The following is a 26,051-nucleotide window of genomic DNA, read 5'->3' on the forward strand; positions in this document are numbered from 1 at the left end:
TCATCATGGTAGCTATACCGACTCACCCTTCCAGTTAACCCGTATTTAGTTACTTATTTTCCTTGGGATTAGTTGATTCTGTAATTTTGTCTTTCTTTACCGTGCATACATATTGATTTCGTACCACATTCTCTTTTGACAGTTCAAGTTGTGATGATGAGTTGGAATATCATTCTCGAAAAATCTCCTCGTTAATTTGCAGGTGTGTATCATTACACTAGTATTAACTGTTAGTACTCTCTTGGCCATCGTATCATGATTACTAACACCTCTAATGTTTTGACATCTTCATCTACAACGATGTCTTTCTACGGAGCATTGGCGATTCTTCAGGAGCAACACTTATTACATCAAACAAATAATCTGTTGCGCAGAGGATTCCTGCAACCTTCTTATTTGATCCGTACCGTTACATTGATAGTTTCATGCCATGTATATCTATTATGTCCCTGGATCATATTTTCCGCGACAGTGTCCATGACAGGATGAATGAACTGAAACCACATCGTTTCTCTTCCGGAGGTTTGTTCTGAATATACAAAAGCCGAAGGTCTTTGACTTTTTAATAACTATGTTGCCTTCCTATAAATTCTTATAATGATCCTTGGGTGTAGTGGAAAGCATACACCCCACCATCCCCTCAAAAAAGCTATGGTCAGGCACCATGTCATGCTTCTTCATTGGAATGGAGTAGTAGCTCTTAGCAAACTTTGAAATAATCAACCTCTTCTCACGCACAAAAGAAATGTACACATGTATGAAACTAGTCTAAAACAAAACCATTTACACTTCTAATAATATTAAGATTATGAATTATATACAATGAAAACATGTTGTAGTACCAATGGAGTCAAGACGGTAGCTAATATGCTAAGGAGGAAACCTTCACCGGGATTGTGAATAAGGAGTTCAGCAAAATGAGTTAGATAGAAATTTGATATGTTAATACCCCAAGCATAGAAGTTTGGTATGATCCATTGCTTGGTTCGGACAACCATTGTGCATGGTTTCTCCATACCTAAATAACAAATAAAATAGAAAGTTATAAAAATATAATCGCACTGTTTCATTTTTATCTAGGCAACTATAAGGATGAAGATTATATAAGCATGATAGGCAATGCGTACATTGGAATGCTTTAGAAAAATGGACATACCAATGTTTCAATTTCATTAACCGAGAGAAACAAGGTCTGTTTAATTGAGGATTGAATATTTTTACCATTTATATTTGCACATTCATTAGCAATGTCAAGGGCTGAATTTCCATACCCAACAATAGTCACACACTTGTCCTTGATCATCTCCTTAGCTTTCTCGCTACCCATTTTGGAGTAGTCCATGGAGTGGATCACTTTCCCATCAAATGCTTCTGGGCCTCTACCAGGAGGGAATTTGGGTATGTTGGGATAATTGTTAAACCTTCCCGTACAAAGAATCACAAAGTCTACCATGTGTACCTAGAGAAAGGGAATACATGTTTATGAACAATCACATGAGAAAGTTAATTAGTGTAACACCCTGGCCCAATATGAGTTATAACTAGGCCACTTGTAGGGTGGACCCATATATATGTAGCATTCCCCTTACACTTTCATCTTTGCATCATGTAAAAGGGTTAGCACAATGGTGCTATATTAGGAATACAAGGCTGGACCAAAGAAAGGGTCGTCGTTTACTTGGCAAACTATTGTGGCTGGAATTCAGACTTTCAAGAGAGGTTGTGTATGGCGGGTTGGAACGGGCTTGCAAATAAATATTTGGGATGATCCTTGGATTCCTTCTAGTGCATCAAGAAAGGTTATAACACCTAGAGGAGGTAGGTTTTCGATCTGGTTTCCCTGATAGACCGGACCACTCTCTGGCATAATGGCCACTTTGAGTAATATATTCAGGTGGAGGGACTCCTCCCCGGTGATTCTCTCAAAAAAACACCTAGAGGAGGGACAGTGTTATAACACCTAGTGGAGGAAATTATAGACCCTCACACGGGACAGTGGGATCTAGACCTTATTAGGTTTGTCTTTAAACTGGTTGATGTTGCAAGAATAATTCAAATTCCTCTCCAGGCGGAGGCCATGGAAGATATTGTGGCGTGGCGGTATACAAGGTCAGGACCTTCTCAGTTCGGTGGGCGTACCACGCGGACTTTAACCATCAGTTTGGGAGCCAAATAACCAGGTCGGACAGACACGATAGCCTTTAGTTAAACTCCATATGGAAACAACTTTGACAACTACATACTCCAAGGAAAATAAAACACTTCGGGTAGAAGGTGCTCACAGGTGTACTACCATGCAAGGGAGTCTTAGCCGGAAGGCACATTCCAGTCCTTCTACAATGTCCGTTTGCAAGACCGGATTGATGACAGTCAAAATGTTTTCTTCGCCGAAACAGGACGAACGCTTTCTTCTGGGGGGCAGCCGCTTCTCCACCAAAGAAGCCTATGTCATTCTTCTATGAGAGCCGGACAACGACTTAAATGCCCCCCTCATTTGGCGCTCGCAAGTGCCAAACAAGATCAAGATCTTCCCATGGCTCCTCTTCTGGGACAGACTAAATACGCGGGTCAACCTCGTCCACAAGCATATCATCACAGACCCGGTATGCCCGCGATGCCAGGCTCTGCCAGAAGACGCCAGCCACCTCTTCATCTCATGCCCATATGCGGCCCGCATATGACAGTGACTCAGCATCACACCGACCTCCCCTGCCATCGACGACCTTTGGGATGCCCAACTCCCACCGGTCACTAATACGTCTCCATCGTATCTATAATTTTTGATTGTTCCATGCCATTATTCTGCAACTTTCATATACTTTTGGCAACTTTTTATACTATTTTTGGGGAGTAACATATTGATCCAGTGCCCAGTGCCAGTTCCTGTTTGTTGCATGTTTTTTATTTAGGAGTAAATTCATATCAAACGGAGTCCAAAAGGGATAAAAACTAACAGAGACTTTTTTTAAAATATATGTGATTTTTGGAAAGAAAAATCAATGTGAGACGATGCCTGAGGGGGCCGCGAGGCAGGGGGGCGCGCCCCGGGGGTCAGGCGCACCCTGGGCCCTCGTGGACACCCCGTAAGGCGGTTGGTGCCCTTCTTTCGCCGCAAGAAAGCTAATATCCGGATAGAGATCGTGTTAAAATTTCAGCCCAATCGGAGTTACGGATCTCCGGGAATATAAGAAACGGTGAAAGGGTAGAATCTGAGAACGCAGAAACAAAGAGAGACACAGAGACAGATCCAATCTCGGAGGGGCTCTCGCCCCTCCCACGCCATGGAGACCAAGGACCAGAGGGGAAACCCTTATCCCATCTAGGGAGGAGGTCAAGGAAGAAGAAGAAGGAGGGGGGCTCTCTCCCCCTCGCTTCCGGTGGCAACCGGAGTGCCGCCGGTGGCCATCATCATCGCCGCAATCTTCACCAACAACTTCACCGCCATCATCACCAACTCTTCCCCCCTCTATGCAGTGGTGTAACCCCTCTTTTACCCGCTGTAATCTCCACTTAAACATGGTGCTCAACGCTATATATTATTTCCCAATGATGTATGGCTATCCTATGATGTTAGAGTAGATTTATTTTGTCCTATGGGTTATTTGATGATCGTGCTTGGTTTGAGTTGCATGTTTTATTATTGGTGCTGTCCTATGATGCTCTCCGTGTCGCGCAAGCGTGAGGGATTCCCGCTGTAGGGTTTGCAATATGTTCATGATTTGCTTATGGTGGATGGAGTGAGTGACAGAAGCACAGACCTGAGTAAGTAGGTTGTTTGCGTATGGGATAAAGAGGACTTGATACTTTAATGCTATGGTTGGGTTTTACCTTAATGATCTTTAGTAGTTGTGGATGCTTGCTAGAGTTCCAATCATAAGTGCATATGATCCAAGTAGAGAAAGTATGTTAGCTTATGCCTCTCCCTCAAATAAAATTGCAATAATGATTACCTGTCTAGTTATCGATTGCCTAGGGACAAATAACTTTCTTGTAACAAAAAGATCTTTACTAAAACTAACTTAGTTGTGTCTTTATCTAAACAGCCCCTACTTTTTATTTACGTAATCTTTATTATCTTGCAAACCTATCCAACAACACCTACAAAGTACTTCTAGTTTCATACTTGTTCTAGGTAAAGCGAACATCAAGCGTGCGTAGAGTTGTATCGGTGGTCGATAGAACTTGAGGGAATATTTGTTCTGCCTTTAGCTCCTCGTTGGGTTCGACACTCTTACTTATCGAAAACTGTTGCGATCCCCTATACTTGTGGGTTATCAAGACCTTTTTCTGGCGCCGTTGCCGGGGAGCCATAGCGTGGGGTGAATATTCTCGTGTGTGCTTGTTTGCTTTATCACTAAGTAATTTTTATTTGTTGTTTTTAGTTGTTCTTTATCTTTAGTTATGGATATGGAACACTAAATACCAAAAAAATTAGGTGTACTTGCTGCTCATGGAGATGAGGAACCTCCTAAAACCCTCGATGCTCGTTATGTGACAGATATTATGTACTACTTTGATAATCCAGAGAAAACCCCATTCAATTTGGTAATGGGAGACACGTTGGATCAACATGAATACTTTAGGGGTTATCGCTTGACTCAAAAAGGGAAACTATTATGGGATCAAATTTATATGTTGAAATGGTATGCTAGGCAACTATGCTTGAGATATGATTATACTTGTTGCTCTAGGATGAAGGCTCCACACCTTCCCTTTTATGCAAATTTAATGATAATGAAACTTTGGCTTCTTATGCTAGAGGTATATATGACTACTATGATGTGGAACAAATAGAAGAATTTGTTGCTTTTATGGGTGCTTATGAAATTGAATCTAAGTTCAAAGAATATGAAAATCTTTATGATGCTGTCTACAGACCTGAAAATTTAGCTATCCTTAAATACTGTTATGAGAATTATGAATACAATTCCGATATTGATGCGTTTATTGAGAAAGTCTCCGTTGTCCAAGAAGAGACTAATATTTTGCAGGAGTCTATGGAAGAAGAAATTGATAAAACTGTGAGCTCATTGGATGAAAAAGATGATGAGGAGAGCGAAGAACGAAAGGAGGAAGAGCGGATTAGCTACCCCTGCCCACCTTCTAATGAGAGTAACTCTTCAACTCATACATTGTTTAATTTCCCTTCGTGCTTACCGAAGGATGATTGCTATGATGATTGTTATGATCATGTTGATTCTCTTGAAATATCCCTTTTTGATGATGCTTGCTATGCTTATGGCCAAGATGCCAATATAAATTATGCTCATGGAGATGAACTTGCCATAGTTCCTTATGTTAAACATGAAATTGTTGCTATTTCACCCACACATGATAGTCCTATTATCTTTTTGAATTCTCCCGACTACACTATATCAGAGAAGTTTGCACTTATTAAGGATTATATTGATGGGTTGCATTTTACTATTACACATGATGATTTTGATGAATATAATATGCATGTTCTTGCTGCTCCTACTTGCAATTATTATGAGAGAGGAACTATATATCCACCTTTCTATGTTTCCAATGCGATAAAATTGCAAGAAACTGTTTATACTATGCATTGGCCTTTACTTTGTGTGCATGAATTATTCTTTTATGACATGCCGATGCATAGGGAGAGAGTGAGACTTCATTGTTGCATGATATATGTTACTTTATGCTCACTACTAAATTACAAATCATTGTTAATTAAAATTGGCTTTGATATACCTTGGGATCCGGGTGGATTCATTACTTGACCACTATATGCCTAGCTTAATGGCTTTAAAGAAAGCACTGTCAGGGAGACAACCCGGAAGTTTTAGAGAGTCATTTATTTATGTTGAGTGCTTTTATATAGTTTAGAAACAAAAAAAATAAAGAGGGGAACCCTAAACTTTTCAAAAAGAAAAGTGAAAGTGAGATAGACGAGCATTGTGAAAGTGGGGGACGTCCTTGAACTTTGTTCATGCCCATGGAAACTTTGTGAATCTTAATTACAGAAACTTTTCAACAAAAATAATTATCCCCTTGTAGAATTCCATTGTATTATAAAAATAATGTGCCAAGGTTTGCCTTTAGGATGTTTACTTTGCTTGTTGGTTTGTATGGTGCAGGACAGAAACTTTGGCTGTAGTGCGCGATTTTACATTTTTTACTGAAACGTCAAATGGTTCTGATTCTTTTTGAACTGTCTTTCTATACAAATTATTTATTTTTCCTAATTTTGGCAGAATTTTTCAAGTATCAGAAGTATGGTGAATGTTCAGATTATTAAAGACTGTTCTATTTTAGACAGATTCTGTTTTTGATGCATAGTTTGCTTGTTTTGATGAAACTATCGAATTATATCAGTGGATTAAGCCATGAAAAAGTTATACTACAGTAGCTATAATGAAAAAACAAAATATGAATTGGTTTACAACAGTACTTAGAGTAGTGATTTGCTTTATTATACTAACGGATCTTACCGAGCTTTCTGTTGAGTTTTGTGTGGATGAAGTGTTTGAAGAACGAGGAGGTCTCGATGTGAAGAGAAGGAGGAGAGGAAAGAGCTCAAGCTTGGGGATTCCCAAGGCACCCCAAGTAAATATTCAAGGATACTCAAGCATCTAAGCTTGGGGATGCCCCGGAAGGCATCCCATCTTTCTTCAACAAGTATCGGTATGTTTTCGGATTCGTTTCGTTCATGCGATATGTGCAAATCTGGAGCGTCTTTTGCATTTAGTTTGCACTTTTCTTTTATGCACCATGCTGGTATGAGATAGTCCTTGGTTGATTTATAGAATTGCTCTATGCACTTCACTTATATCTTTTGAGTATGGCTTTATAGAATGCTTCATGTGCTTCACTTATATCATTTGAAGTTTGGATTGCCTGTTTCTCTTTACTTAGACAAACGCCATTTGTAGAATGCTCTTTTGCTTCACTTATATTTGTTAGAGCGTGGGCATATATTTTGTAGAAAGAATTAAACTCTCTTGCTTCACTTATATCTATTTAGAGAGATGACAGGAACTGGTCATTCACATGGTTAGTCATAAAATCCTACATAAAACTTGTAGATCACTGAATATGATATGTTTGATTCCTTGCAATAGTTTTGCGATATAAAGATGGTGATATTAGAGTCATGCTAGTGGGTAGTTGTGGATTAGTAGAAATACTTGTGTTGAGGTTGGTGATTCCCGTAGCATGCACGTATGGTGAACCGTTATGTAATGAAGTCGGAGCATGGGGTATTTATTGATTGTCTTCCTTATGAGTGGCGGTCGGGGACGAGAGATGGTATTTTCCTACCAATCTATCCCCCTAGGAGCATGTGTGTAGTACTTTGTTTCGATGACTAATAAATTTTTGCAATAAGTATGTGAGTTCTTTATGACTAATGTTGAGTCCATGGATTATACGCACTCTCATCCTTCCACCATTGCTAGCCTCTCTAGTACCGCGCAACTTTCGCCGGTACCATAAACCCACCATATACCTTCCTTAAAACAGCCACCATACCTACCTATCATGGCGTTTCCATAGCCATTCCGCGATATATTGCCATGCAACTTCCATCATCATCATATACATGACTTGAGCATCATTGTCATGTTGCTTTGCATGATCGTAAGATAGCTAGCATGATATTTTCATGGCTTGTCCGTTTTTTGATGTCATTGCTACGCTAGATCATTGCACATCCCGGTACACCGCCGGAGGCATTCGTATAGAGTCATATCTTTATTCTAGTATCGAGTTGTAAGTAAATAAAAGTGTGATGATCATCATTATTAGAGCATTGTCCCAGTGAGGAAAGGATGATGGAGACTATGATTCCCCCACAAGTCGGGATGAGACTCCGGACGAAAAAATAAAATAAAAAAATAAAAAAGAGAGAAAGGCCATAAAAAGGCCCAAAAATAATGAGAGAAGAAAAGAGAAGGGACAATGCTACTATCCTTTTTCCACACTTGTGCTTCAAAGTAGCACCATGTTCTTCATATAGAGAGTCTCTTGAGTTATCACTTTCATATACTAGTGGGAATTTTCATTATAGAACTTGGCTTGTATATTCCGATGATGGGCTTCCTCAAATGCCCGAGGTCTTCATGAGCAAGCAAGTTGGATGCACACCCACTTAGTTTTCAGTCTGAACTTTCATACACTTATAGCTCTTAGTGCATCCGTTGCATGGCAATCCCTACTCACTCACATTGATATCTATTGATGGGCATCTCCATAGCCCGTTGATACGCCTAGTTAATGTGAGACTATCTTCTCCTTTTTGTCTTCTCCACAACCACCATTCTATTCCATCTATAGTGCTATGTCCATGGGTCACACTCATGTATTGCGTGAAAGTTGAAAAGGTTTGAGAACGTCAAAAGTATGAAAGAATTGCTTGGCTTGTCATCGGGGTTGGCATGACGTGAATATTTTGTATGGTGAAGATGGAGCATAGCCAGACTATATGATTTTGTAGGGATAACTTTCTTTGGCCATGTTATTTTGAAAAGACATGATTGCTTTATTAGTAGGCTCAAAGTATTATTGTTTTTATGTCAAATGATACACTATTGCTTTGAATTACTCGTATCTTAATATTCATGCCATGATTAGATATGTGATCAAGATTATGCTAGGAAGCATTCCACATCAAAAATTATCTTTTTTATCATTTACCTACTCGAGGACGAGTAGAAATTAAGCTTGGGGATGCTGATACGTCTCCGTCGTATCTATAATTTTTGAATGTTCCATGGCAAAACTTTCATATACTTTTGACAACTTTTTATACTATTTTTGGGGACTAACATATTGATCCAGTGCCCAGTGCCAGTTTGTTGCATGTTTTTCGTTTCGCAGTAAATCCATATCAAACGGAGTCCAAACGGGATAAAAACTGACGGAGATTCTTTTTTGGAATATATGTGATTTTTGGAAAGAAAAATCAACGTGAGACGATGCCCGAGGGGGCCACGAGGCAGGGGGCGCCCCAGGGGGTCAGGCGCGCCCTGGGCCCTCATGGCCATCCCGTAAGGCGGTTGGTGCCCTTCTTTCCCCGCAAGAAAGATAATATCCGGATAGAGATCGTGTAAAATTTCAGCCCAATCGGAGTTACGGATCTCCGGGAATATAAGAAACGGTGAAATGGTAGAATCTGAGAACGCGGAAATAGAGAGAGACAGAGACACAGATCCAATCTCGGAGGGGCTCTCGCCCCTCCCACGCCATGGAGACCAAGAACCAGAGGGGAAACCCTTCTCCCATCTAGGGAGGAGGTCAAGGAAGAAGAAGAAGGAGGGGGCTCTCTCCCCCTCGCTTCCGGTGGCACCGGAGTGCCGCCGGGGACCATCATCATCGCCGCAATCTTCACCAACAACTTCACCACCATCATCACCAACTCTTCCCCCTCTATGCAGCAGTGTAACCCCTCTTTTACCTGATGTAATCTCTACTTAAAAATGGTGCTCAACGCTATATATTATTTTCCAATGATGTATGGCTATCCTATGATGCTTGAGTAGATCCGTTTTGTCCTATGGATTATTTGATGATCGTGATTGGTTTGAGTTGCATGTTTTATTATTGGTGCTGTCCTATGGTGCTCTCTGTGTCGCGCAAGCGTGAGGGATTCCCGCTGTAGGGTTTGCAATATGTTCATGATTTGCTTATGGTGGGTGGCGTGAGTGACAGAAGCACAGACCCGAGTAAGTAGGTTGTTTGCGTATGGGATAAAGAGGACTTGATACTTTAATGCTATGGTTGGGTTTTACCTTAATGATCTTTAGTAGTTGCGGATGCTTGCTAGAGTTCCAATCATAAGTGCATATGATCCAAGTAGAGAAAGTATGTTAGCTTATGCTTCTCCCTCAAATAAAATTGCAATAATGATTACCGGTCTAGTTATCAATTGTCTAGGGACAAATAATTTTCTCGTAACAAAAAGTTCTTTACTAAAACTAAGTTAGTTGTGTCTTTATCTAAACAGCCCCTACTTTTTATTTACGTAATCTTTATTATCTTGCAAACCTATCCAACAACACCTACAAAGTATTTTTAGTTTCATACTTGTTCTAGGTAAAGCGAACATCAAGCATGCATAGAGTTGTATCGGTGGTCGATAGAACTTGAGGGAATATTTGTTCTGCCTTTAGCTCATCGTTGGGTTCGACACTCTTACTTATCGAAAACTGTTGCGATCCCCTATACTTGTGGGTTATCAGTCACACAGGGCCCTGTCTGGTCCTTTGTGCTTCTCACGATCCTGTGGAAGATATGGGAGGCGAGGACTGATAAAATATTCAGATCGCTTGATAGACGTTCTATCTCTACATGTAAACTAATCCTTTCAGACATTGACCTTTGGTCTCACCGGCTTGTCAAAACTGGTGACAAGGAGGTCGTCTCCTCGTGGCGGTCTTTCCTCTGTGCACGATGTTTTATGCCTATGTAACTCTGTAACACAGCTTGTTGTGACTCTTTTGAGTAATATATTCAAGGTGGGGGAACTCCCCCCCCCCCCCCCCTCGGTGATTCTCAAAAAAACATTATTTTCTGTTGTCCTTAGGCACGCAAGGTTTGGGTAGAGCTTGGGCTAAATCTGCTATTGATGAGGCAGTAGCATAAGAAATGCTAGATTAACATTTCTTTTTGGTTGACCTCGGGCATGCAAAACTAGGTTTATAACATTTTTTCTATACACATTTAGTATTTTACAAATGCTGTATTAACATTTTTTTCAACAATTTTACGTATAGTGTATTTTGTAATCTACATATTTGGAAGCATATACAAAAGTAAAACAAGAAAATAAAAAGCGAAAAAACCAGAAAAAACAAGGCTGTGGCCTCCCGCCAGCTGGGCCGGCCCAGTCCCTCGCTCCTGCCCTACATCTTCCGGACATAGGCGCGCCCGTAGGTCCTGCTCAAAAAAAGAGGCGCGCCCGCAAGTAGTGAAAGTAACAGGATGGTACTCCCACTCTCCCGCAAAAAACGGTGTGGTAGGTGTGAGGAGGAAAAGAATTCTATGAAACCAGGTCTCACGTGAGACCCATCCTGATAGATGACACGTGGCATTCACAAATCACAAAGCATCCTCCACCCCTCACTTAAAATCAGGGAGAGAGAGAGATTAGATGCTTTATGATTTGTGAATGCCACGTGTCATCCATCAGGACGGGTCTCACCTGCTAACCGTGAGACTTGGTCTCATATAATTTGTTTCCGTGTGAGAAGGGTAACAATAGGTCGCCATCCTTAAAAAGAAAGTATAGGTCGCCATCCAAACCAATATATATATAGTCACCATCTTGACTCTTGAGAGATTAAGACTACAGCCATTCACATAATGGTTAGGTGATGGTCGCGTGGATGCTTATCTAGAAAGAATTGAGAATTCCGTACATGACATTTCTTCCCTCAACACTCGACTCCCATTGCTATATGATTATGAGAGCAAGCTCGAATCAAGAAGGCTCAGCAAGATTGGGTTTTGCGGTCAGAAGATCTTCAAGAGAGTATTTGACAAAAAACTACCATATTAGGGTTGCCGTCCCACAGAACTATCACATTCAAAAAAGTGACTGATAACTATCAAAAATTTCTAATTTTATGACTAAAAACTACCACTTCTGAAAAATGGCCAGTTTAGACAATTTAAACATGTTTATGACATGCGGGACCCACCTATCAGGGCTGACGTGGCGGCAAAGTCAACTCCGTTTATTTTGACCGTTAAGCTGACCGTTATGACAGGTGGGGCCCACACGTTAGTTTTTTAGAAAAAGCAATTGGGTCCCTGCCGACGAGGGTGTGCCAGCTCCTACGTGCAGAGCGGCCAAGCTCCAAGTGTCGCATAGCCCCGTTCTAGAGGTGCTGCACGCGACGCGGTAGGGCAGGAGGGTTGCCGCAACCACGGCGGGCGACGCCATGCCCATCCAGCTCCTTCCCGCTACTGCTTGCCACTACTGGTCCTTCCCTGCTAGTGGCCGCTGCTGCTCCTTCCTGCTGCTTGCCACCGCCGCCGCTGCTCCTTTCCCGATGCTGCTGCTTGCGGCTGCTGCTCCTTGCCGGGTCTGCTGCTCTTTGCCATTGTTGCTTGCCGCTGCTCCTTGCGATGGCTGCTCTGCTCCGGGATGTTGGGCGTCACGGTGGGCAGTGACAACGCGTCGATGGCAGTTTGGGTCCTGGAGGAGGGAGAAAGGTGGAACCTCCGATTCGTCATCGAGGCACAGGGAGTACGGCAGCTTGCCATACCACACTTCGCGCACGGCGCCGGCAGCCAAGGTACTGAGGTCCAGGCGGCAGCAGCAGCACGACGAAATTCTCGCCGGCGTCGCTCATATTGCCATGGTCGACCAACTGCGCATCGGAGCTGACCTGGGCAAGTGCAGGAGTGGGGGAAGGGGAAGACTGAGTCTGGGCGTGGCGGTGACAGGCATGGCCGTGGTGGCTCGATGTAGGCTTGGCGGCGGCGACGCTGGTGAGAGTGGCATGGCCATGGTGGCTCGGGATAGAGAGTTCAGGGAAGAGAGATAGAGAGAGGAAGAAGAATGACATGTGGGCCCCACCTGTCATAACGGTCGGCTCAACGGTCAAAATAAACGGAGTTGACTTTGCCGCCACGTCAGCCCTGACAAGTGGGTCCTGCATGTCATAAACGTGTTTAAATTGTCTAAACTGATCATTTTTCAAAAATTGTCACAAAATTAGAAATTTCTTATAGTTATCAGTCACTTTTTTGAATATGGTAGTCCTGTGGGACGGCAACCCCTAATGTGGTAGTTTTTTGTCAAATACTCTCTTGAAGACCATGACCACAGAGAAACCAAATAAGTTCATATCTACTTGCATACCATCATCCTAAGCATGGAGAAACGTTTGCGCAGTAGTATATCATATCGTTACCTCTACGAGACCTTCGGCGTCGGCCACCGTGAGGCGCCACTCCCCGTGGCCGGAGCTGAACGCCTCGCCGCCACCTCCTCCTCTTCCACGCCTACATACTCCATGCCGGTCACGCGGTGGCCGAGCCTGATGCAGTCCAGCACCCCGAAGCGGCGCGCGTAGGCGCGGAGGTAGTCGGCCACCTGGCGCTGGTTGGGAACATCTCCGTCACGGAGTCCGGCGAAAGGAAGTCGGAGTACCGTTACATGTGTCGCGGCGCCTAGAGCCTGGTCCCCTCCATGGCATTGGGCCACACGCCGCCCACGGTGGCGCCCGCGTCGAAGACCACCGGCCGGCACCCGCGCTCCAGCAGGTGCTTGCATGCCGCGAGCCCGCTCACGCCGGCGCCGATGATGGCCACGCTCTTCTTCTCCAGGCCCATCAGTCGATTTGTATGTGTATGTGCGCCGTTGACTAAGCGGGGTGGACGGTGTTTATGTAGGTGGTGACAGAGAGAAAGCGAAGGACACCTCACCCGCAAAAAAAAACGAAAAAGGCGGGGGATACCTCACAAAACTCTAGTGAAAGTGATGCATGCAGTCCTGGCCGCCCGGTGTTCAATTACCAGAGCCAGCAAGTAATTACAGCGTGTTTGGCAATATTAAGGGAATAGGAAGGGAGTTTAGAGTAGGGAGTTGGGTCGAAATTATACATGGATAAGTCGTTTTATTCCCAATCCTCTGTTTGGTGCGTGATAGGAGTTATGTGTGAATTGAAATTATACTCCCTTGTTTGGTTCGTGGGAATTGACATGAGACTAGACAAGGGAAGTTAGGATAAACGGTTAATATTGACTCAATTAAACAATTCCCTTTCAACTCCCACCCCCTCCCCTGTTAATCAAACAGTGGGAGTTGGAGTCTCAAATCCCATGCCTCTTCTCTTGTGAATTCCCAATTCCTCCAATCAATCAATAGATTTGAAATCTCATACCCCTTCAATTCCCATTCCCTGACTCTAACTACCCCAACCGAAGGTTTGCTCCGTCGAATAGCAAAGAGAAGAAGACTATTGTTTTTGCCAGAAAAACTTCTAATCTATTTATCAACTATGAAGTTAGTACAAAGACGGAAATCCATCTCTGAACCCAAGCTCATCTGCACCCGCGTTGATAACAAAAATCAAAACAAATACTAAAAAAAATCAAAAAAATCAAAAAATATGTGCAGTAGAAAATTTAATGCATGAGGTCCGCTCCAATTTTCAAATCATTTGGACATCTGGGGAGCTCTCAGCAGAAAAGACAAATTTGGGGTCTGTAAAAATGTTTACTGTTCATGTATTGTTTTGGCTTGATTTGTCTTTTTTGCTGAGAGCTTCTCAGGTGTCCAAATGACATGAAATTTGGAGCGGACCTCATGCATCAAATTGTCTACCATACAAAAAATTAGAATTTTTTAAGTCTTTTTTTATATTTTTACAAAAAAAATCTAACCGGGTGCAAATGAGTCTGGGCACCGAAACACCCCTAGAAACAAAATTTACATCCAGGTCTGTAGAACACCTAACGACGACTATAAGCACTGCAGCAAGCCGAAGGCACGCCGCCATCATCGCCCCTCCCTCACCAAATTCAAGCAAACATTGTTGTATTAGACAGTCAGGAAGGCGTCGTGCTAAGGCCCCACAGGACCAGCGCACCAGAACAGCAATCACCACCGATGAAGAGAAATGTAAATTGAAAAAATCCAACCTGCAGACACGCAGATGTAGACGAATGAAGATCGGATCCACCAAAGACAAATGTCAATCGGATCCCACGAGATCCGTTAGAGGCAAACCTCTACACGCCTTCCGACGAGGCTTGAAACATCACCGGAACGGGGGCTAAACAGGAAGGACCTTATTCCATCTTCAAGAAGCCGCCGCCTTGACATAAACCCTAACAAAATTCAGAAAAGCGCCTAAAAACGGATCCCTCCCTCCTGCCTCTCGCTGGCGCCACCGCCAGTCCGCCTCGAACTCATCCGGGGTTCCCTGCCTCTCACTAACGCCGCCGCCAGTCCATCGTCTCAACGGACTGGCGGCGGCGTTAGCGAGAGGCAGGGAACCCTAGATGAGTTCACACAAGGGCACGAGGACGGGTTTCTATTTTGTCCTCCTTTTGTTTCCTATTGATTTTTTTTAAGAGAAGGAAACTATTGGATAAGCCAAGCGTGGTAGCACCATAGCAATACGAGAATTCATATGCGTAGACCACCTAGCGACGACTACAACACTGTAGCGAGCTGAAGGCGCGCCACCGTCATCATCCCTACCTCACTCTAGCCAGGACAAACTTCATGGCTATAGATTGGAAGTTTTCTCGATAGGAAATATATGAGAATTTTGACAACAAAAAAATATAAGTCAGCGAAAAAAATGAAGTAGGGTTAGTCGTTTTTTGAGCCGTTGATTTGTGCTTCAAGATTCGTGATCCTTCTTCTTTTCTCTGTTGCGTGCGTGCGGGTGGCAAAAGTAAAGCCGTGCCTGACATTACTTGAAATCCAAACATATTCATGAACATCCTTTTGGAATGCGTGAATTTAACTTTTAAATGTCATGTACATTCTTCTGAAAATTTCTTCTACTTACACAAACATTTCTATATTATATAACGTGTTTTTAAATGTCACATATATTTTCTGAACATTTTATAAATATTATGAATATTCTTTTGAATAATATCAACACTTAAAAGGAAATACTTTTTAAAAAAAGTCACGTACATTCTTCTGAAGGGTAGGAAACATTTGTTTTACATACGCAAACATTTTTTTATGTTGTATAACATAACTTTACACTAGCTAAGATTTTTCAAATTCGCTGTGAACAGTTTTAGGTTTTTTGAAGTAATTAAAGGTTTTGAAATATATATATATATATATATATATATTTAAACATCTTCGAAAATATCAGAAAAGAAAAAGAAAAAGAAAAGGAAAAAACGAACGAATGAAGAAGCTGAGAAAAACTACATGAGCCGGTCCCATATGTAGAGACTGCATGGCGCCTAGGATGCGTCGGTCCAGCGCGGGGGGAGCGCTGGTTCGTTACCGCGTGTTCTTTTTCTTACCCTAAAAAAGGATCTTTTTTATTACTTTTATATATATATATATGAAATGAAAAAAAATCTAGAAAACGTCTATGATTTTCTGAAAAAGGTTCATGCAGTGTAAAAAAATCGCAGAACTTTTAAAATGTCGATAGCCTTTAACAAAAATCATGATATTTACAAAATGCTCACGTGTTTCCAAAATATGTTCCTGACAATTTCTAAAATCTATACCTACTAATAAAGAAAATAGGTATTCTTGGTCGTCATAATTGTTTGCTGAAAAATTCTGATTTTTTTTAATAATCGACCCGTAGTCCAGTATTAAGTCAAATTTTCAATTTTCTCCCGTTGCATCGCAAGAGTTCTTTGCTATGTTAATATAATGTAAGAAGAAGCTCATAATTTATTCAATATATTAATTGCTATAAAGTAATGATTATGACATTTCAAATATATATATTCATGTGTTTCAAAAATATATTTTTAAACGCTTCATACCATTAAACATGTATTCATGACATTTTAACAAATGTTCACACATTACCAATATATTCATGAGATTTTTGAAAAATGTTAATACAATGTAAAGAAATGTTTGAATAATTTTTAAAAATGTTGCATACCATTCAAAAATGCTCAATAATGTGTTTGGATTTTTTAACATGTATTCGGAAAAATGAATAAATATGTATTCAAAAAATGAATAATTTTTAAAAACTGATCTTCATCCATTCTAAAAAAATTCAAGGTGTATCAAAAAAATTTGCGGGTATATTGAAATTATATAACCTGTGTTATAATAAAGTATACGTGTACTTGAAATAAATGTGAAACAGATGAAAGCCGACGAAACCAATAAAGAAACACCGAAAATTGAAAATTGAAAAAACAGAAAGCCGATAAAGAAACTATAAAAATAGAAGAAAAAATGAAAACACATGGAAGGTTCTACAGACCGGTTTTGTCCAAAACCGTATAATGGGTCAGCCTACTAAGTGGAGAGCACACTCATCGCAAAGAGGCGAGGCCAGACTATATATCGCGGTAAGCGAGATATAGGGGTCCTCTCCTCACGACAACATGGCGAGCAAAAACTCTTCATCATCTAGGGTTAAAGGAAACAGCGAGGTAAAACAGAACGTCACGGAGTGGAGAGCATCAAAGTAGGAGGACGGATCTAGTTTGAACGGAGGAGCAGGCGATCAGAACTAGGGGCTTCACAAAATCGGAGTACCCTACTGGGTCAGCCCACTTAGATCCTTTGTAGGTGATCGCTATGTAAACACAGACCATATACTACTAGGCAGATCATATTTTACGCCCGCGGGCTTCAAATGAAGGCCACGACACCCATGTGTGATGCAAGTTGGGCCAAACCACTTCGGATTTCATGTGCGGGTACTTTTTCATTGCTCGCTTCCTTGTGCGGGTAGCTCACCTCTATTTCGTACACTGGCTGCTGCATTTTTTTCCTTGTTCAACTCTTTTCCTTTCGTTTACTGTTTGGGTTTTTTCTTCCTAGTTTTTATTTAGTGTTTCCTTTTTATTTTTTGTGATATGTTTTCTCTTCCAGTTTTGATTTATCCACTGGTTTCTACTGATTTTTGTATTGGATCATCTCTTTCTCTTTTTTATATTTATTTTTCTTTGGCTTTTCTTTCGGATTTTTTTGCTTTTTCTTTTCACTCTTTCTTGTGTATTATACAAAGAGCTCACCCGTGCATTTACAAAGATGTTCATCTTACACTTAAGAAAATGTGCAATGTATATTAAGAAAATGTTCAATGTATTTTCATAAAATGTTTCACTGTGTATTTAAAAGTTGTTCAACATATATCATAAAAATGTTCAATGTGTATTTAAATATTGTTGAGTATATATCACAAAAATGAAAATGGAAGGAAAAATTATAAGTTGCAAAATACAGAAGAAATATTAAATAATAATAAAAGGTAAAGAAATAAAAACTGGAAGGTAAAACCCATAAGAAAACAAACAAAGGCACACCAGAAGTAGGCTAGCACAGTAGCTCCCGCTATGGGTGTTGCTATTGGGTTTTTTTAGGGGAAGTTGTTCTTTTTTTGTCAAATTTCGGTTGCAAACCACATGTTGCACGTGGTTTGAGGGGAAGTTGTTGTTGGTTTTGTTCGGATGGTTCTAGCGGGTTTTTTATTTTGGGATTTCGTTTTTTACTATTTTCTAGTTTCCTTTTTCCCCTTTTTATTATGTTTTCCTCATGCAGACTTTTCTCCTGTTTTATTTCTGGTTTTATTATGTTTCCTTTTTATATATATTTTTACAAATTTTTATTATTTTTAAATCTTGTGAATATTTTGAATTTATCAAATTTTATATTTATGGAATTCGAAAATATTTTTACAATTTATGAATATTTCCAATTTATGAACATGTTTTTAATCTGTTAAAAAATTTCATAATTTTAGTTTCAGTTCACAATCATTTTATAAATCTGCGTGAAAAAAATAGTTTGAGATTTTTTGTTAAATTTTTTAATATTTACGAAATTTTTTAATATAATAATTAACATTTTTCCGAAGTCATGAGCATTTTTAAGTTTTCAAATATTTTTTTAATTCACGAAAAACATTTTTAATTAAGTTAAAACCAACAGGCATCCAACCGCTGAACAGAGCGTGCTGGGCTCGGGCCTGTTCACTGGCGAAGACGCAACTGCAGCATACGGATCATAAGCGATACCGAGCCGCCAAGAAACTTGTATGAGACTCAACGTCCAGGTTTTCGTTTTTTTTTTTAAACCCAGGTTTTCGTTTAGGCCCGTGTCTACATCTGCCCTTGCCGACGAACATTTTTTCCCGTCAACTTGCACCCAGAGAGACAGCCAGGCAGCCCATGGTATACCTACAGCAATGTATAAGGGCATCTCCAGCCGTTGGCTTCCCAGGGGGCGCCTAAAATCGCCGTCTGGGATGAGCCGGCGCAAAAATTGGGCCTGGGGCCAAGTTGGTCCTCAGCCGCTGGCCCCAAGGCCGCCCCAGGCATGTTTTAAAATAAAAGAAGTTCGGCGAAGTTCGGCTTAAACACGATAAAATTCGGCCAAACACGATAAATTTCGGTACATTTCGGCGAAGTTCGCGGATTTTCATTACATAGCACATACATAAGTTAATCTAAAGGAAAAACTGGCTGAAGTCGCCGCCGTCGCCGCCATCGTCGTCGTCGGCCTTCTCCTCCTTGACGCGGGCGCCCCTACTGGACCCCTGCCCGGCGTCGCCATGGCGGACTGGTGGCGGCGCATCGTCGTCGTCGTCGCTGTCGCAGATGACGACGACTCCGCCTTCGTCGCGGCCGCGTCGACGTTCCGCGAAGCGAAGCAGGGCGGCGCGCTGGCGCTCCTTCGCCTTCTCCAGGCGCTGAGCCTCCACCCCGTCGGCCCGGCGCGCATGTCCGGCGGCGCCGGGATGTTCGCCTGAAACAGGAGTCAGGACTCCTGTTCGCGGAGTGAACGGCGGCCGAAGCCGTTGGCCGCCGCCTCGTCTCCGGGGTAGCGTTCCGCCATGGCGACGGGCTCGGGAGAGGTAGAGAGATAGAGGGAGGGGCTGGGCGGCGGCGCTCGGGAGAGGTAGGGAGAGGGAGGAGCTGGGCGGCGGTGAGGGGCGGGCTGGTGTGGGCACAGGCGAGTGCAGGCCACCGGCTATATAGCCGCGCCGCACCCGTGTGTACGCGTGCGAGGGAGGGGAGGCGTCGGCGCGCCGTCCCGTGACGCGCCGCCCGTGAGGAATCATTGACAAGGCTGACTGGCGGCAGCCTTGGCATCGATTCCCCGTGGGAACCGAGGCCGTTGGGGAAGACGAGGCACCGTGTCGCTGACGCGGCGGGCCCGCGGCTGTTTCGCGCCAAAACAGTTCGCCCCGGCGCCTCCGGGCGCCCCCCAGCACACCGGGTTCGGCCTGGGTCCGCCGGCGCTGTTTTCGGCCCAGGCCGGTGAAAATCGAGCCCCTGGGGTGCGACTGGGCCTTTTTTTGGCGCCGGCACGAAAAAATCGTCTAAAGAGGCTTTTCTGGGGGCGCGGCTGGAGATGCTCTAAGACTGCATGAGTATGTGGACTTATGTCCGGGAATATGATTCCAAAATAGAAAGCATTTGACGGAAAGCAGGTAGTATAATAGAGAGGATGCATCTTCCAAGATTTGGAGGTAGATATGCAAAAATATCCGTTTGACTCCGCGCCAACCTTTCTGATTCAACCCCCCCCCCCCCCCCCCTCTCTCTCTCTCCGCTCTTCTGGGTTTCAAATGTACAAATTGAATACGTGAGTACACTGTATTTGTCCGTTATGAGTGGTGAGGCGACATCTTTAAATTCACTATACTCTCTAAGTGGAGCTCTCTCATTCGATTGAGGTGTAAGTCTTTTGATTTGGTCATGATTTCAACTGGATCAACAGTTTTTTTTCTTTTTAAATTCTCTATGCTCCCTAAGCTTGGAGCTCTCTTAGTTAGTTGAGGTGTCATTTTCTTATTTCGCCGCAATTTTGACTGAATCAATGATTCTCAAATCAACTATAAAAACACATCAGTCTCATGCACCCTCTCACCACCTGGCAAAAAAGAAGCACCAACATGCGACACGGTACCACCAACGCAAAAGAAAATGTTCCCAGAGACATGTGGGTTGATTAGTGGATAATGTAAAATCGCACTGTCAAGGAGGATCCACCAAGACATCTCATTATAAAAAAAACACTCCATCATCTTCCCCACATGCCAAAACAAATAATAATTTCTTGTGAAATGCAAGGTTTTAATTTTATAACAAACAATTTTGGACCTTGCTAAAATATGGGAAAAAATTTATTTTTGTACATTTTGGAAATAACTTTAGGCTTCAAATTTCACTTAATTTTAATGAATTTTAACCTAATTTAAATTTGGATTGAAATTAGTTTGAATCTTGCTCGAAATTTTGAGGTTAAAAAATATCTTGAGCCCGATGAAAATATATGAGATTTCACTAAACTTTTTAACCCTGGTGAAATTCCGACGACATCAATGGTGCAGCGAAAGTTGGATCTCCCAGCATAGCCCGTGTGATCCTCCTTCTAGTGTGTGAATTTTAGGGGATTACATACAATGGTTTTGAGAAGGACATCACTCCAAAGGAAAGTTGGATCTCCCAGCATAGTCGTTGGACTGATGATGGTGATGAGGATGCACTGATCACCATGATCGTACTCCTCTGTTCAGAAGATGTGACACCACCAACGAGGAGGAAGAGTCAAACGACGACAGCGACAAGAATGATGAGGAGGAGGACGACGATTGATACCGTGGGACGAGTAGCATCACTCTTTCCCATTTTGTCATCTTGATGCCAAAGAGGGAGTTCTATTAGTGTGTCTTGGGATTTGCATGGGTGGTGTCACAAGCTTGATCTCAAGTTTATTGTCTTATGCTTGTGAATTCTCTTTAGTTGAGTTATTTGCTTTGTGAACTTGGTTTGTTTGGAGACTTTATTCTAGCTCATGGTGTAAGTATCACAATAGTAATTGTCTCAACAAAGAGCAGAGGAGAGTATTTATGAGTGGCGTTTCGGCCACACACAAATTGTCACCAGTCTCGTGTGAAGTAATTGTTTGAGTACCTTCATAAGCTATTAGTGTTCTTTGGAACAAAATAAATCAGAGTGGTAAAAAGATTGAATTGTAGCTGCAGGAATAATAATAACTTGAAAATAAAGAACATAAATAAAAAGACAAAAAATGAGGTTGGTTTCCTGCAAAGGAGAGATTAGGCACAGAGAAACTTCGGATCATGTCAAGTGTACCAGTGTGACGTAATGCCAGTTAGAGCATCTCTAGCAGATCCTGTAAAAGACCCCCAACCTATAAAATAACCGTCATTATAGATCCGGCAAAAATGGAATCATCTAAAAAAATATACAACTCCCCCTAAAAGCAACACCTCATCCTCAATACATGGAGTTTTTGAGGCAGATTTTACAGCTCCCTCTATACCAGAAAAACGTTGGCGGGAGGGAAGTTTCACATCAACTGCCACCGTTGTCGCCGCCAGCTACTGGTTCCGATTGTCCCCATCGCTACCAACCAGCCGACCAACGTCTCCCGCCCTTCCTCGCCTCATTATCGATGACCATCATGCCACTCGAGCTCTCGGGTGGCCATGGCAGGTCTACCGTGGACGCAGGCTCGAGGTCGTCGCTAGGACCCGACTGCTGGGAATCGTTGCATGGAAAACAAAAAAAATTCTATGCACACGCAATGATCTATCCATGGAGATGCCTAGCAACGAGGGGGGGAGTGTGTCTACGTACCCTCGTAGACCATAAGCGGAAGCGTTTCACAACGCGCTTGATGTAGTCGAACTTCTTCGTGCTTCAACCGATCAAGTACCGAACGCACGACACCTCCGCGTTCTGCACACGTTCAGCTCGGTGACATTCCTCGCCTTCTTGATCCAGCAAGACGTCGAAGTAGTAGATGAGTTCCGTCAGCACGACGGCGTGGTGACGGTGATGGTGAAGTGATCTTCGATTGGCTTCGCCTAAGCACTACGAAAATATGACCGGGGATGTAAACGATGGAGGGGAGCGCCGCACACGGCTAACAATTGATCTGGTATGTGCTAGGGCGCGCCCTACATATATATAGGTGGGAGGGAGAGGGGAGGCTGCCAGGAGGCCCCCCAAGTAGGCCGAATCCTACTTGGGGTCCTCCCAAGTGGTGTCCCCCTGCCATATTTAACCGAGGGAGAAGGGAAGAGGGTGAGAGGGAAGGAAGTGGGAATCCTAATCCACACTTTCCTTTTCCTTCTCCCCTCTCCTTCCCCTCCTTAGGACGGCCCATATGAGGGGCGCACCAGCCCCTTGTGGCTGGTGCGTTTCCCCTCTTGGCCCATAAGGCCCATATTTTTTGTCGTGGGTGCCCAGAACCTCTTCCGGTGACCCAATAAGTACCCGGTACCTGATGTCTACTACACAACCTTCTTCTTGTAGACGTTGTTGGGCCTCCAAGTGCAGAGGTTTGTAGGACAGTAGCAAATTTCCCTCAAGTGGATGACCTAAGGTTTATCAATCTGTAGGAGGCGTAGGATGAAGATGGTCTCTCTCAAGCAACCCTGCAACCAAATAACAAAGAGTCTCTTGTGTCCCCAACACACCCAATACAATGGTAATTTGTATAGGTGCACTAGTTCGGCGAAGAGATGGTGATACAAGTGGTATATGGATAGTAGATAATAGTTTTTGTAATCTGAAATTATAAAAACAGCAAGGTAACAAGTGATAAAAGTGAGGGTAAACGGTATTGCAATGATGGTAAACAAGGCCTAGGGTTCATACTTTCGCTAGTGTAAGTTCCCTCAACAATAATATCATAATTGGATCACATGACTATCCCTCAACATGCAACAAAGAGTCACTCCAAAGTCACTAATAGCGGAGAACAAACGAAGAGATTATGGTAGGGTACGAAACCACCTCAAAGTTATTCTTTCCAATCAATCCATTGGGCTATTCCTATAAGTGTCACAAACAGCCCTAGAGTTCATACTAGAATAACACCTTAAGACACAAATCAACCAAAACCCTAATGTCACCTAGATACTCCAATGTCACCTCAAGTATCCGTGGGTATGATTATACGATATGCATCACACAATCTCAGATTCATCTATTCAACCAACACAAAGGACCTCAAAGAGTGCCCCAAAGTTTCTATCGGAGAATCACGACGAAAACGTGTGCCAACCCCTATGCATAGGTTCCCAATGTCACGAAACCCGCAAGTTGGTCACCAAAACATACATCAAGTGGCACGTGGTATCCCATTGTCACCACAGATATCCACGGCAAGACATACATCAAGTGTTCTCAAGTCTTTAAAGACTCAATCCGATAAGATTACTTCAAAGGGGAAACTCGATTCATTACAAGAGAGAAGAGGGGGAAGAAACATCGTAGGATCCAAATATAATAGCAAAGCTCGCGATACATCAAGATCGTATCATCCCAAGAACACGAGAGAGAGAGAGAGAGATCAAACACATAGCTACTGGTACATACCCTCAGCCCCGGGGGAGAACTACTCCCTCCTCGTCATGGAGAGCGCCGGGATGATGAAGATGGCCACCAGTGAGGGTTCCCCCCTCCGGCAGGGTGCCGGAACAGGGACCCAATTGACTTTTGGTGGCTACGGAGGCTTTTGGCAGCGGAACTCCCGATCTATCTTGCGTTCTGGAAGTTTTAGGTCACATAGGTATATATGGGTGCAGGAGGTACGTCAGGGGAGCCAAGAGGGCCCCACGAGACAGGGGGCGTGCTCTAGGGGGGGCGCGCCCCCCACCCTCATGAGCACCTCGTTCCTTCCTTGACGTGGGGTCCAAGTCCATCAGGTGTGTTTCCTTCCAAAAATAACTTCTCCAGTTGATTTCGTTCCTTTTCGACTCCGTCTGATATTCCTTTTCTTCAAAACACTGAAATAGGCATAAAATAGCAAATCTGGGCTGGGCCTCCGGTTAATAGGTTAGTCCCAAAAGTAATAGAAAAGTGGAAAATAAAGCCCAATATTGCCCAAAACAATAGATAATATAGCATGGAGCAATCAAAAATTATAGATACGTTGGAGACGTATCAAGCATCCCCAAGCTTAATTCCTGCTCGTCCTCGAGTAGGTAAATGATAAAAAGATAATTTTTGATGTGGAATGCTAGTTGGCATAATTTCAATGTAATTCTTCTTACTTGTGATATGAATATTCAGATCCGAAAGATTCAAGACAAAAGTTCATATTGACATAAAAATAATAATACTTCAAGCATACTAACTAAGCAATCATGTCTTCTCAAAATAACATGGCCAAAGAAAGTTATCCCTACAAAATCATATAGTCTGGCTATGCTCTATCTTCACCACACAAAATATTTAAATCATGCACAACCCCGATGACAAGCCAAGCAATTGTTTCATACTTTTAATGTTCTCAAACTTTTTCAATCTTCACGCAATACATGAGCATGAGCCATGGACATAGCACTATAGGTGGAATAGAATGGTAGTTGTGGAGAAGACAAAAAGGGAGAAGATAGTCTCACATCAACTAGGCGTATCAACAGGCTATGGAGATGCCCATCAATAGATATCAATGTGAGTGAGTAGGGATTGCCATGCAACGGATGCACTAGAGCTATAAGTGTATGAAAGCTCAACAAAAGAAACTAGTGGGTGTGCATCCAACTCGCTTGCTCACGAAGACCTAGGGCATTTTGAGGAAGCCCATCATTGGAATATACAAGCCAAGTTCTATAATGAAAGATTCCCACTAGTATATGAAAGTGACAACATAGGAGACTCTCTATCATGAAGATCATGGTGCTACTTTGAAGCACAAGTGTGGTAAAAGGATAGTAGCATTGCCCCTTCTCTCTTTTTATCTCATTTCTTTTTTTATTTTTTTATTTTTTTTATTTGGGCCTTCTCTTTTTTTATGGCCTCTTTTTTTTATTTGGGCTTTGGGCTTCTTTGGCCTCTTTTTTTATTTGGGCTTCTTTGGCCTCTCTTTTTTTCGTCCGGAGTCTCATCCCGACTTGTGGGGGAATCATAGGCTCCATCATCCTTTCCTCATTGGGACAATGCTCTAATAATGATGACATCACACTTTTATTTTTCTTACAACTCAAGAATTGCAACTCGATACTTAGAACAATATATGACACAATATGAATGCCTCCGGCGGTGTACCGGGATGTGCAATGATGCATGAGTGACATGTATGAAAGAATTATGAACGGTGGCTTTGCCACAAATACGATGTCAACTACATGATCATGCAAAGCAATATGACAATGATGGAGTGTGTCATAATAAACGGAATGGTAGAAAGTTGCATGGCAATATATCTCGGAATGGCTATGGAAATGCCATAATAGGTAGGTATGGTGGCTGTTTTGAGGAAGGTGTATGGTGGGTTTATGGTACCGGCGAAAGTTGCACGGTACTAGAGAGGCTAGCAATGGTGGAAGGGTGAGAGTGCGTATAATCCATGGACTCAACATTAGTCATAAAGAACTCATATACTTATTGCAAAAATCTATTAG

At 42.6% G+C, this 26,051-nt stretch overlaps 1 pseudogene across 1 annotated transcript; it reads right to left on the bottom strand.

Annotated features, from left to right (window-relative positions):
* Positions 1-441: 441 nt before the first annotated feature.
* On the bottom strand, positions 442-13,382 carry LOC125530358 (putative flavin-containing monooxygenase 1; annotated as a pseudogene). The gene is made up of 4 exons (XR_015610178.1): positions 12,885-13,382; positions 1,222-1,459; positions 843-1,018; positions 442-726 (listed from the first exon to the last, which is right to left on the bottom strand). The product of XR_015610178.1 is annotated as a putative flavin-containing monooxygenase 1 (transcript).
* Positions 13,383-26,051: the final 12,669 nt, after the last annotated feature.

The sequence above is a fragment of the Triticum urartu genome, chromosome 7A (genome assembly GCF_056163025.1).
Source record: "Triticum urartu cultivar PI428250 chromosome 7A, HENAU_Tu73, whole genome shotgun sequence".
In the NCBI taxonomy this organism is placed as follows: Eukaryota; Viridiplantae; Streptophyta; class Magnoliopsida; order Poales; family Poaceae; genus Triticum; species Triticum urartu.